Here is a 14,262-nt window from a genome sequence, read left to right as displayed (position 1 = left end):
ATTGTAAAACCCAAGGCTGATTCTTGAGGTATTTTTCAGACCTAGTATTCTGGTGGACCAACTGACGCCACCTGGGTTACTCATAACATGAAATTGGCTCCACTGGCCCTGTAACCCCCACCCAGAAACTGACTCGGCACACAAGACCATTTTGACACTCGTGTGATTTCATTCCTGATCCAATCAATCACATGCAGATTCTTGCTGGGCATGGTGGCTCATGCCTGTAATCCCAGCACTTTGGGAGGCTGAGGTGGGTGGATCACTTGAGGTCAGAAGTTTGAGACTAGCTTGGCCAACATAGCGAAACCCCATCTCTATTAAAAAATACAAAAATTAGGGCCGGGTGTGGTGGCTCACGCATGTAATCCCAGTACTGTGGGAGGCCAAGGCAGGTGGATCACGAGGTCAGGAGATTGAGACCATCCTGGCTCTCTACTAAAAATACAAAAAATTAGCTGGGCACAGTGGCACATGCCTGTAGTCCCAGGCGGGTGTGGTGGCGGGCCTGTAGTCCCAGCTACTTGGGAGACTGAGGCCAAGACCTGTAGACCAATTACTTGAGAGTCCAGAATTTTGACCATACATCTATGGCCAACTGATTTTCAAGATGGGTGCAAAGACCATTCAATAGAGAGAGAATAGTATCTGTAACAAATGATACTACTGGCTAGCCACATGTAAAAGAATGAAGGTGTCCTCAAACTCACTCAAAATCTATCAACAACCTAAACACAAAAGATAAAACTATGAAATTCTTATAAGAAAACAATGGTAAATCTTCACAACCTTGGATTTGGCAAGGGATTCTAACATGTGACACCAGAAACATGAGCAACAAAAGAAAAAAAAAAATCAATTGGACTGCATCCAGATTAAAAACTTTTGCACATGAAAGACCACCATCAAGAAAATTAAAAGACAACCCACAGAATGGAAGAAAAATTCACAAGTCAAGGGTCTGGTATCCAGTATATATAAAGAACTCTTACAATTCAACAACAAAAAGACAAGTAACTTTTTTAAACGACCAACGGACTTGAATAGACATTTCTCCAAAGAAAACATACAAACGGTTGACAAGCATATGAAAAGCTACTCAACGTCATACATCATTAGGGAAATGCAAATCAAAACCACAATGAGATATCACTACATACCCACTAGCATGGGCACAATTTTAAAAATGGAAAATAACAAGCATTGGTAAGGATATGGAAAATTTGCAATCCTTATATATTGCTGGTGGGAATATAAAATAGCAGTTTCTCAAAGAGTTAAATAAACCTTGAAAACATTATGCTAAGTGAAGAAGACACAAAAGGTCACATACTGCATAATTTTATTTATATGAAATATTCAGAATAGGCAAATCCATATAAACTGAAAGCAGACTGGTGGTTGCCAGAGGCTGGGGAGAAGGGAGCAACTGCTTAATGGTACATAGTTTCCTTTGGGGTGATAAAAATGTTTTGAAACTAGATAGCAGTGGTGGTGGCACAACACATGAATGCACTAAATGCCACTGATTTGTCCACTTTAAAATGCTTAATTTCTTGTAAATTTCACCTCAATTTAAAAAAAAAAACAGATATATATCAAATGGCTATTTTTTCTTCCAACTATCCACAGTAGAGGTCATTTACAAATGACCATAATGGAAATTTCAATTAATTTTGCAGGGCAAGCTTCTGATTACGACACAATAAAACTAAGAATTAATAATTCAAAACAAACAACCCTAATGATTAGAAATTCTTAAGCCTTCCTATATAATTGCTGAATTAATGAAAAAAATTAAAAATATACAAGACTTGTAGTTCCCAAATGCTGATGTGCATTCAGATTACCAAGGAGTGAGGAGCTTGTTAAAAATGCAGAAGCTCAGGCCCTACACCCAGAGTGTTAAGTAGAGTTGGAATATCTGCATTTTTAATAAGCCTGCCAGCTGAGACTGATATTCACCAAAGTTTAGAACCAGTGCAAGAGAATATTTAGAAAAAATATAAAGATATTACATATCACAAGTTACAGGATTCATACAAAGCTGTACTGAAATACTTTCTAAAATAATATTTAAATAAACAGAACATAAACTAAGCAATCCAAATTTTAAAATCAAGCAGTCAAAATTTTAAAATAAAAGGTATGATTAAAAACCAAAAATAGAAATATGGATGACAGTAAAAATGATTGATTGGATAACAACACACAGAAAGGGTCAGGCACATTGACTTACGCTTATAATCCCAGCACTTTGGGAAGCCAAGGTGGGAGGATCACGAGTCCAGGAGCTCGAGACCAGCCTAGGTGGCAGTGAGACCCTGTCTCAAAAAAAAAAAAAAAAAAAAAAAAAAAGGAAAAGAAACATAAAAAGACAGCGGAACTTTAAAATGAGCTTGGTTCTTTATGAAAAAATTTACAAAGTCCTAAAAATTCTAATAAAATAAAGAATTATCAAATAGGTAAAAGCAGAATTAGTAAATTAATCATTTGTAATCAGGCAAGAAAAATAAGTTTGTCAGCAAAAACAGGTAAAAGCAGAATTAGGAAATTAATCATTTTTATTCAGGCAAGAAAAATAAGTTTGTCAATAAACTGAAAAAAATACAACTTATCTAGACAACTCTTGAGTTACTTTATCAAAAATATAAGAAGTTGTATGTCATTAAAAAATAGAAAAAAATTAATTGTAACATTAGTTATATAATCTACCACTTGGTTGAAAAAAATAAAATTTGTACAGCAGGGGGAAAGTTTTAACAAAATGTAATGGACTTGAAATTCTTTCTGTTGTTCTTTCTTCACTAATAAGAGAAATAAACAGACTATTGCCCTCGATTCAAAAGCAAATCTGAAAATAATATAAATGATTCTAAATTACTCATTTTCCAGGCTTAAAAAAAGTCAAAATATTTCCCTATGAACTTTACTATTGAGGTTAACTTTTCATTTTAACGTCGTTTTGGTAGACTGTTTAGCCTGTTACTCAACACTGAAAACCAGTAAATAACGGTGATCAGCAAAGAGGAGATAAGAATTAAGTCATTCACAATAATTAACATAGTACATATAATGAATCTTTGTTTAATAAAAGGGAGACAGCCCTTTTGTCTTTAGGGTGTTCAGTAGTTTCCTATGGCTGCTGTAACAAATCACTTGGTGGCTTAAAACAGAAAGTTATTCTCTTCCACTCCTAGAGGCCAAAAAAGTCTGAAAGCAGTATCATTAAGAACAAAAGCAAGGCCACACTCCCTCCAAAGGCTCCACGGGAGAGTCTGTTCCTTGTTTATTCCAGCTGTTGATGGCTGTGGGAATGCCTTGACTTGTGGCCCTAACACTCAAATCTCTGCCTCCTGGTCACAGTGCCTCCACCTCCTCTGTGTATATATAATCTCCCTCTGCCTCACTTTGATAAAGATACACAGGATTGCTTTTAGGGACCACTCAGATAATCCAGGATAAGTCCCCTAGACATCAACATCCTCAATTTAATTACAAAAACCATTTTCTAACATACAAGGTAACATTTCACAGGTTCCAGGATTAGGACTTGAGTATTTTAGAGAACCATTTTCAGCCTACCACAGACAGTCTCTTTAAAAACCTAACAGGCCTGGCCAGGTGTGGTGGCTCATGCCTGTAATTCCAGCTCTTTGGGAGACCAAAGTGGGCTGACTGCTTGAGCTCAGGAGTTCGAAACCAGCCTGGGAAGCATGGCAAAACCCCATCTCTATGTAAAAAACAAAACAAAAAGTAAATAAAAATTTAAAAAGAACAAAAACAAAAAAACCCTAATAGGCCAAGCTTTTTTGTCAGGAATTAGATCTTATCTTAGTTTCCAGATTCACAATGCCAAAGTCATAGGCCTTCTGACCCTAGACGTTGCAAACACACACCACTGAAATTAACTCGGGAATTTCATCAGGTGCACAGGAAACTATCACAGGGTATATCCATTTGTTCCAAGAATACAAGAGAAGTTTTGTCTGTTTTACTGTTTGAGTTAAATTCTGCTCAAATTTTGTAGTCTCAAACTACCTATCTGCATGTATCTGACATGCAAATAAAAACAAAGCGTTTTCTCTTCTATATTGGTAAGAAGGGGTCTTTTTGTTGGTAAGATTTTCTTATTGCTCCAACATACTTTACAGAGTTGGGTAATAATAAACTAAGTTTTTAAATAAATTTGAGACAAACTACTTTCCAAAGGCAGCAAAATTTATTTTTATCCTCTAAATTTTTCCAGACACACAATTTCAAGACCCACTAGCCCTTGAATCTCCTCCAGAATCAAGCAGTTTCATTCCATAAAATCAAAATAAATTCCAGATGAATTAAGAGTTACATGTAAAATATGAAAACATTATAGAATTACAATAGGAAAATGAGCCAAGAATCAAGAGTCACATACAAAAAGGAACACTAAAAATAGGCAAAGAAATCAGACTAATGTAACACGATACCATGTTTCCAATTACTTTTTCATATTTGACAATGATAGTATCCAGCAAAGCGAGGGTATAGGAAAATAAGGCCTCAAACATAAATTGCTAAGAGAATCAACTGATAGAGCCCTTTTAAAAGACAAATTCAGCATGGCTGGCAAATTATAAAATGCATGTACATTTTTACCCAATATTTTCATTCTAAACTTCTATCCTACAAAAGTACTCATAAAAGTAAGAAAATATAAGATAAAAATGCTCATGGAGGCACTATTTGTATGTGAAAATTAGAAATAGTATAAATGTCCATCAACAGAGAAATGGTTAAATTATGGCATAGCCATATAACTGGAATATTATGCAACCAGTTTTTAAAAAGTGAAGCACAATCGTCTCAACATCCATGGGGGATCTGTTCCAGGGCCTCTTGAGGACATCAAAATCAACAAATGCACAAGTTCCTCATATAAAATGATATATTTGCATATAGCCTGCTCATATCCTCCAACATACTTTTCTCTAAATTACTCATAATATCTAATACAATATAACTGCTATATAAATAGTTATATTGTTTAGAGAACAATGACAAGAAAAAAGTCTGTACATGTTCAGTTGAGACAATTCTTTTTCAAATATTTTTGATCCATGGTTGGTTGAATCTACGAATGTAAAACCTGTGGATACAGAGGGCTGACTAGACATTAACATAAGCAGTCATTCAGAAAGGCAGACATGACATGTGAAATGAAGAAAGCAACTTACAAAATAATAAATGACTCTGTTTTTAATTAAAGGAGAAAACAAAAAGAAATCTCTATGTACAGTAATATGTTTATATATTAATAGAAACCATGTTTTCGAAAAATCTTATGACATAGAAAAATCCTAATAATATAAAGTGAGAAAAGTAGGCTACAAAATTTTATAGGTAATAGCATAAATAAAAGTAGCACTATAAATAAAGTTATCAACTATCTCTGAGTAATGTAATTCTGATCTGTTCTTTATATATTTTTTTATTTTCCAAAATGTATAAATATTACTTATATAGCATTTAAGTTAACTTTCTTTATTAAGAGAGAGGATCTTGCTATGTTGCCCAAACTGGTGTTGAACTATTGAGCAACTAAAGCAATCCTCCTGCCTCAGCCTCCCAAGTAGCTAGCACTATGGTCAGGAGAGATTCTAACCCTAAAAAATACCAAGAGATTGGGTATAATGGTATGAGTTCATGTACAAAGAAGACTTTTTAAAACTATCTATTTACCAAATCTTATCTATGCTGAAGAATGATCCCTCATTCAGACTGGTTACCTTGAATATGTTTATTCTCATGTTCCACTACCAAAAATATTTTTGAACTTTTATAGTTTAAAATTTCCTTTGATCAACTCAGGTAACAGAAAAAAAGGTAATTCTTAAAATTAGTATTAACTAACATAATCATCCAACCTCATCACAAAGGCTAGCCCTGAAATAGATTCTGGTTCATTCTAAACAACTCTAGCTTCAAAAGACAAAGATTAGCACAAGCTCTGTCAGTTAAAACACTATGCTGCAACTTTCAACTTGTCTGGGGACAAGGAATAGACCCTGGTGTCAGAAGTTTCCCCCAGGTAAACTTAAGTATTCACTGTCATCAGCACTGTCTTTCCAGTTCACTCATGGTCTTCCTGAGCAGAAGCGGCCTACCCTCAGTCACAATTCTCAAAATCCCACCATCTCTTCAATGCTAAGCTCAAGATACACCTGTTTAGTGAAGCTGTGCCTCTTTTGAACTCCAGAAGCATCTTATCGCCTATACTACTGACTTGGTCAGCATGCGTTATTTTTACACAGACATTCTTTTCATATACTCTAACTTTCCAATTATACTTTACAAGTAACTAGAAGACAGAGTTTCATCTCCAGTGCAACTTGCTGGAGATAAAAACTGAGTGGCCCATCCAAGAAACACAATAGGTGTTTGTTTCCTTTTGTTGTATATAAAGACTGGGACAGCATTAATTTGAGCCTATGGTACTCCAGTGGGCCTTGAATGGCTGCCTGCAAATCATGGGTTTTATCCTACAGTAATGGAGAGTAAAGTTCTGAGTTCAAAAATGATGCGATAAAAGTTCAATTTAGAAAAAGTGGTTCACCGCAGCCAGATGAGAGGAGGGTAATGTCTACAGCAAGGAAGATAGTTGGCCTAACATAAAGGGTTAAGTAAAGGGCTTTAAAGTCAGAAAGCACTGACTTTGCCAACACTTCCTTGCTCTGTGACACTGGGAAAGTTATGGCTTTCCTTTCCTTACCAGTAAAACAAAGATGATAAAACCAGACCTGGGCCACACCTGGTGGCACACACCTGTAGTCTCAGCCACTCAGGAGGCTGAGGCAGAAGGACTGCTTGAGCCTAGGAGTTCAAGACAAGTGGGGGCAACATAGTGAGACTCCGTTTCAAAAAACAAACAAAACAACAACAACAAAAACACCAAGAACTAGAAACAAATTTTTAAAATCCTAGGTCTTACCCAACCATGGTGGGCATTACATGAAATAATGCACACAGCACACATGCCACAATGCCTGTCAAAGGGTAAGCACACTGCACTCTGAGACCAATTCTCTGACACCAACTAGGTGTTCTACAATTCAATTCAATTCTGATACTACCTGGAGTTACTATCAGATCCCACAAGTTAAAGAGCAAGGTTTCCAACAAGACTGCCCTCACTTCAGATGTCCCCGCCAGGCTATCCACACTAATGTCCAACTTGGCTACGAATTCAGAGATTCCCAAAACTTCCCTTCAGTTTCAACAATTCTCACAGAAATCACTGAAAGCACTATACTTAAACAATCACAGTTTCATTACAAAGGCTACAACTCAGGAACAGCCCAATGGAAGAGGTGCACAGAACATGGGCAAGGTCTAGGAAAGAGGGCAGCGGGACGCAAAGCTTCCCTGCTCTCTCCTGAAGAAATCCAGGTGTCATCCTCCTAGCAAACCAGTACGTTCACTGCTATTCCAGGGTTTTTATGTGGGGCTTGATGACCCAGGCATGAGTGATTAAATCACTAGCCAGATGACTGGGCTTTGCTATCCAGTCACTGTCCCCTCCCCAGAAACCAAGGTCTCTCTGATGTGGACAGCTCCTTTCCTGAACTATCTAAGGGCCCACCCACAGTCACCTTATCAGGATAAACTCAGGTGTGGTCAAAAGAGACTCTTGTTATGAATAACAAAAGATACATCTATAAGGAAATTCCAAGATTTTTTGAAGCTCATTGTCAGGAACCAAAGACAAAGGCCAGATATAATAGATTCTTCATCATATCACATACACAAGAAATAGAGACTATAATTTCAGAAACTGACTAGTAGACTACTGAAGTAATGCAAAGCATAAAGATCAGGAGAAAAAACATCAAAAGCATTACAAAAGCAGCAGCAATAGAAAAAGGCTGAGGGGGAGGGTGTCGAAATTATCTACAAAAGTTCAAGCCTGGACAATTAAATAGACAGAGACAGACATATCCTGGCAGGAAACCGAATATGGGATTGAGAATGAATTTAGTTTTAATCAAATTGAGACTGAGGTGACAGCCAGAGATTGCAGATGAACACTGGGCAGATGGAGATCATGAGCCTAGAGATGAGAGAGGATATGGTCAGAATCAGTTGTCAGAGTTATCCACATAGACAGAACGCCCCCCACCCCACCAGACTCCCCAAACCCTCACAAAGGAGGATACCACCAGCTAATGGTGTCACTTAAGCTGCTATGTCAAACAAAAGCAAGTTACTGCATGCAGCAGAGAGTGTAAGGGATAACGTCTAAAGATTTAGTATTTTTGACTCTAAACAAAATGGTACCTAATATTTAAAATAAAGATCCAAAAAGAATCACACAACCAAATGCCAAACAGAAATGCTGAGTTTGTTCTTTCACAGAAATGTATTACTTTATTTTCTTAAAAAGGACATTTATCTCCCTCCAACAGAAATACTTATTTTTCAATGAAAAGGTTATAGAACAAGCATAGAACATGTCAACAATACAACATAAACAGGAACAACTATGATCAATTCAAAAAGCATTGTGTTCAGATACATGAAGCAAGACAAAAACCTCAAGCATCTAAATCATTACAAAGACTTACCCAAAGCTTTTAGAGTCCTGCTTTTTAAAGTACGTTCAGTAGCTAGAAACTGTCTCGTTAACTGACCATGGGTTCAGAAGTATCACAATTTACTTTCCCCTGGAATGCACAAATCACATCATCCATTTGTTGCCAGCTTCCCAGAAGAGAGTACCCACTCTGTATTTCAGCCTGTGAACATGACAAATGGGAGAAAAAAGAGAAAGCAGAGTTTGGGAACAGTGCACTGGGGTAATCAGATGGTTCATGGAGTAAACAGGTTATGGGCCCAGGGACCTGAAACATCTGAGTACTGAATGGATTAACGCACAGGGCAACTCAGGAAGGTGGGTCATAGTGCTTAGGAAGAGAATGCCAAAAGACTGAGGTGAGAGCCCAATATGCATGCCACCTCTGTAAAGATCCAGAGAGAGAGGGCAGCTGAAATGTTAACACTGGCCAGGTCCTTGGAGCTTCCGCTTCTCCCTGAGCCAGAATTGAACAGCAAGGGCAAAATCACAGCCTAGATCCCACCCCAACTGTCAGGCCTCTGAGCCCAAGCTAAGCCATCATATCCCCTGTGACCTGCGTGTATACATCCAGATGGCCTGAAGTAACTGAAGATCCATAGAAGTGAAAATAGCCTTAACTGATGACATTCCATCATTGTGATTTGTTTCTGCCCCACCCTAACTGATCAATGTACTTTGTAATCTCCCCCACCCTTAAGAAGATTCTTTATAATTCTCCCCAAAACATTGCTCTCAACTCCACCGCCTATCCCAAAACCTGTAAGAACTAATGATAATCCACCACCCTTGGATGACTCCTTTGTCAGACTTAGCCCGCCTGCACCCAGGTGAAATAAACAGCCATGTTGCTCACACAAAGCCTGTTTGGTGGTCTCCTCACACGGACGCGTGAGACATTTGGTGCCAAAGACCCAGGTCAGCGGGACTCCTTCAGGGGACCAGTCTGCTGTCCTCATCCTCACTCCATAAAGAGATCTACCTACGACCTTGGGTCCTCAGACCAACCAGCCCAAGGAACATCTCACCAATTTTAAATCAGGTAAGTGGCCTCTTTTTACTGTCTTCTCCAATCTCTCTCAATATCCCTCAACCTCTTTCTCCTTTCAATCTTGGTGCCACCCTTCAATCTCGGTGCCACCCTTCAATCTCTCCCTTCTCTTAATTTCAATTCCTTTCATTTTCTGGTAGAGACAAAGGAAACACATTTTATCCGTGGACCCAAAACTCCAGCGCCGGTCATGGATTCGGGGAGGCAGTCGTCCCTTGGTGTTTAATCATTGCGGGGACGCCTCTCTGATTATTCACCCACGTTCCATTAGTGTCTGATCTCTGCGGGGACGCCTGCCTTGGTCATTCACCCACGTTCCCTTGGTGGCAAGTCAATTGCGGGGATGCCTGCTTTGGCTGCTCACCCATGTTGCAGCCCAGGGCTGCTCCCCACCCCCTTCTCCGTGTCTCTACCCTTCTCTTTAAACTTGCCTCCTTCACTATGGGCAACCTTCCACCCTCCATTCCTCCTTCTTCTCCCTTAGCCTGTGTTCTCAAGAACTTAAAACCTCTTCAACTCTCGCCTAACCTAAAATCTAAGTGTCTTATTTTCTTCTGCAAATAGGGCTTGGCCCCAATACAAACTTGACAGTAGTTCCAAGTGGCCAGAGAATGGCACTTTCAATTTGTCTATCCTACAAGATCTAGATAATTTTTGTCGAAAAATGGGCAAATGGTCTGAAGTGCCTGACGTCCAGGCATTCTTTTACACATTGGTCCCTCCCTAGTCTCTGCTCCCAATGAGACTCATCCAAATCTTTCTTCTTTCTCTCCTGTCTGTTCCTTCAGTCTCCACCCCAAACTCTGAGTCCTTTGAATCCTTTTCTATGGACTCATCTGACCTCTCCCCGCCTCCCCAGGGTGCTCCTCACCAGGCCAAGCCAGGTCCCAATTCTTCCTCAGCCTCTGCTCCCCAACCCTATAATCCTTCTATCACCTTCCCTCCTCACACCCAGTCTGGCTTACAGTTTCGTTCCACGACTAGCCCTCCCCAACCTGTCCAACAATTTCCTCTTAAAGAGGTGACTGGAGCTAAAGGCATAGTCAAGGTTAATGCTCCTTTTTCTTTATCCGACCTTTCCCAAATCAGCCAGTGTTTAGGCTCTTTCTCATCCGACCCCACTAAATATATACAGGAATTCCAATATCTAACTCTGTCCTACGATTTAACCTGGAGTGACCTAAATGTCATCCTGACTTCTACCCTCTCCCCAGATGAACGGGAAAGAGTTTTTTCTCTAGCCCAATTTCACGCTGATAACCACCAGCTTCACGAGCCAGACCTCCAGGAACGCATTAGAGCAGTTCCCTGAGAAGATCCCCAGTGGAACTACAAGCAGATTCCCCAGGTATAGCTAGGCGAGATTACATGGTTTCCTGCCTAGTTGAAGGGCTTAACAAGGCATCTTACAAAGCTGTTAATTATGACAAACTTAAAGAAACTACCCAAGGTAAAGACGAAAACCCAGCCCAGTTCATGGTTCGCTTAGCAGCAACCCTTAGATGCTTTACCACCCTAGACCCAGAGGGGCCAGAAGGCCGCCCTATTCTTAATATGCATTTTATCACCCAGTGAGCTCCTGACATTAGAAAAAGCTCCAAAAATTGGAATCTGGCCCTCAAACCCCACAACAGGAATTAATCAACCTCGCCTTCAAGGTGTACAATAGTAGAGAGGAGGCAGCCAGACAGCAACGCATTTCTGAGTTACAGCTACTTGCCTCTGCAGTAAGACAACCCACAACCATGTCTCCAGCATACAAGAACTTCAGAACATCCAAGCCAAGGCTCCCAGGGGCTCCTTCAAAACATCCTCATGGATCTTGCTTCAAATGCCAAAAGCCTGGCCACTGGGCCTCAGAATGCCAGCAGCCCAGGATTCCTTCTAAGCTGTGCCCTATCTATGTGGGCCCCCACTGGAGGTCGGACTGTCTGACTCACATCAGCGCTGCTCCTAAAGCCCCTGGAGCCCAAACCCAACGTTCCTTGGCCGATTCTTTCCCAGATCTCCTTGGCTTAGCAGCTGAAGACTGACGCTACCCGATCACCTCAGAAAACCCCCTGGACCATCAGGTAACTCTTACAGTAGAGGATAAGTCAGTCCTGTTCTTAATCAATATGCAGGCTACCCACTCCACATTACCTTCTTTTCAAGGGCGTGTTTCCCTTGCCTCCATAACTGTTATGGGTATTGAAGGCCAGGCTTCTAAACCTCTTAAAACTTCCCAACTCTGGTGCCAACTTACACAATACTTTTAAGCAATCCTTTTTAGTTATCCCCACCTGCCCAGCTTCCTTATTAGGTCGAGACATTTTAACTAAATTATCTGCTTCGCTGACTATTCCTGGGCTACAGCCACACCTCATTGCCGCCTTTTCCCCCAGTTCAAAGCCTCCTTCGCATCCTCTCCTTGTATCTCCCCACCTTAATCCACAAGTATAGGATACCTCTACTCCCTCCTTGGCAACAAATGATGCACCACTTACCATCTCATTAAAACCTAATCACCCTTACCCCACTCAACGCCAGTATCCCGTCCGCACGCTTTAAAACGATTAAAGTCTGTTATCACTCACCTGTTACAGCATGGCCTTTTAAAACCTATAAACTCTCTTACGATTCCCCCATTTTACCTGTCCAAAAACCGGACAAGTCTTACAGGTTAGTTCAGGATCTGTGCCTTATCAACAAAATTGTTTGGCCTATCCACCCCGTGGTGCCAAACCCATATACTCTCCTATCCTCAATACCTCCTTCCACAACCCATTATTCTGTTCTGAATTTCAAACATGCTTTCTTTACTATTCCTTTGCACCCTTCATCCCAGCCTCTTTTCGCTTTCACTCGGACTGACCCTGACACCCATCAGGCTCAGCAAATTACCTGGGCTGTACTGCCGCAAGGCTTCACAGAAAGCCCCCATTACTTCAGTCAAGCCCAAATTTCTTCCTCATCTGTTACCTATCTCGGCATAATTCTCATGAAAACACACGGGCTCTCCCTGCTGATCGTGTCTGGCTAATCTCCCAAACCCCAATCCCTTCTACAAACAACAACTCCTTTCCTTCCTAGGCGTGGTTAGGTACTTCCGCCTTTGGATACCTAGTTTTACCATCCTGACTAAACCATTACATAAACTCACAAAAGCAAACCTAGCTGACCCCACAGACCCTAAATCCTTTCACCACTCCTTTCCGTTCCTTAAAAACAGCCCTAGAAGCTGCCCCAACACTAGCTCTCCCTAACTCATCCCAACCCTTTTTCATTACACACAGCCAAAGTGCAGGGCTGTGTGGTCGGAATTCTTACACAAGAGCTGGGACTGCGCCCTGTAGCATTTTTATCCAAACAACTTGACCTTACTGTTTTAGCCTAGCCATCATGCCTCCGTGCAGCCACCCTAATACTTTTAGAGGCCCTCAAAATCACAAATTATGCTCAACTCACCCTCTACGGTTCTCATAACTTCCAAAATCTCTTTTCTTCCTCACACCTGACACATATACTTTCTGCCCTCCCCAGCTCTTTCAGGTACACTCACTCTTTGTTGAGTCTCCCACAATTACTATTGTTCCTGGCCCAGACTTCAATCCGGCCTCCCACATTATTCCTGATACCACACCTGACCCCCATGACTGTATCTCCCTGATACACCTGACATTCACCCCATTTCCCCATATTTCCTTCTTTCCTGTTCCTCACCCTGATCACACTTGGTTAATTGATGGCAGTTGCACCAGGCCTAATCGTCACACATCAGCAAAGGCAGGCTACATTGAGGCTACTGCTCTGGCCCCATCCACTACCTCTCAGCAAGCCAAACTCATTGCCTTAATTCGGGCCCTTACTCTTGTAAAGGGACTACGCATCAATATTTATACTGACCCCATATCCTGCACCACCATGCTGTTTCATGAGCTGAAAGGTTTCCTCACTACACAAGGGTCCTCCATCATTAATGCCTCTTTAATAAAAATTCTTCTCAAGGCTGCTTTACTTCCAAAAGAAGCTGGAGTCATTCACTGCAAGGGCCATCAAAAGGCATCAGATCCCTTCGCTCAGGACAATGCTTATGCTGATAAGGTAGCTAAATTGCAGCTTGTGTTCCAACTTCTGTCCTTCATAGCAGTTTTTCTCCTTCTCATCTGGTCACTCCCACCTACTCCCCCACTGAAACTTCCACCTATCAATCTCTTCCCACACAAGGCAAATGGTTCTTGGACCAAGGAAAATATCTTCTTCCAGCCTCAAAGGCCCATTCTATTCTGTCGTCATTTCATAGCCTCTTCCGTGTAGGTTACAAGCTGCTAGCCCGCCTCTTAGAACCTCTCATTTCCTTTCCATCGTGGAAATCTATCCTCAAGGAAATCACTTCTCAGTTGTTCCATCTGCTATTCTACTACTCCTCAGGGATTGTTCAGGCCCCCTCCCTTCCTTACACATCAAGCTCGGGGATTTGCCCCTGCCCAGGACTGGCAAACTGACTTTACTCACATGCCTCGAGTCAGGAAACTAAAATACCTCTTGGTCTAGGTAGACACTTTCACAGGATGGGTAGAGGCCTTTCCCATAGGGTCTGAGAAGGCCACCGCGGTCATTTATT

The 14,262-nt window shown here is 40.9% G+C and overlaps 1 protein-coding gene across 9 annotated transcripts in view; it reads right to left on the bottom strand.

Moving 5' to 3' along the window:
* Window positions 1-14,262, bottom strand: part of LOC105479704 (lysocardiolipin acyltransferase 1) — a 232,971-nt gene that overhangs the window by 200,250 nt on the left and 18,459 nt on the right. For 4 of the 9 annotated variants that reach the window (XM_071076457.1, XM_011737857.3, XM_011737846.3 and 1 more), the window contains exon 2: window positions 8,601-8,771. The exons of 4 other annotated variants lie outside the window; for them this stretch is intronic. The gene's annotated coding sequence lies outside the window, so the exon portion shown is untranslated. Of the gene's footprint in view, window positions 1-2,239; window positions 2,325-8,600; window positions 8,772-14,262 lie in introns of all 9 variants that reach the window. One more of the 9 variants, XM_071076458.1, reaches the window with a different exon arrangement.

This window comes from Macaca nemestrina, chromosome 13 (assembly GCF_043159975.1).
Source record: "Macaca nemestrina isolate mMacNem1 chromosome 13, mMacNem.hap1, whole genome shotgun sequence".
Taxonomy (NCBI): Eukaryota; Metazoa; Chordata; class Mammalia; order Primates; family Cercopithecidae; genus Macaca; species Macaca nemestrina.
This window is presented reverse-complemented; position numbering and strand designations above follow the sequence as displayed.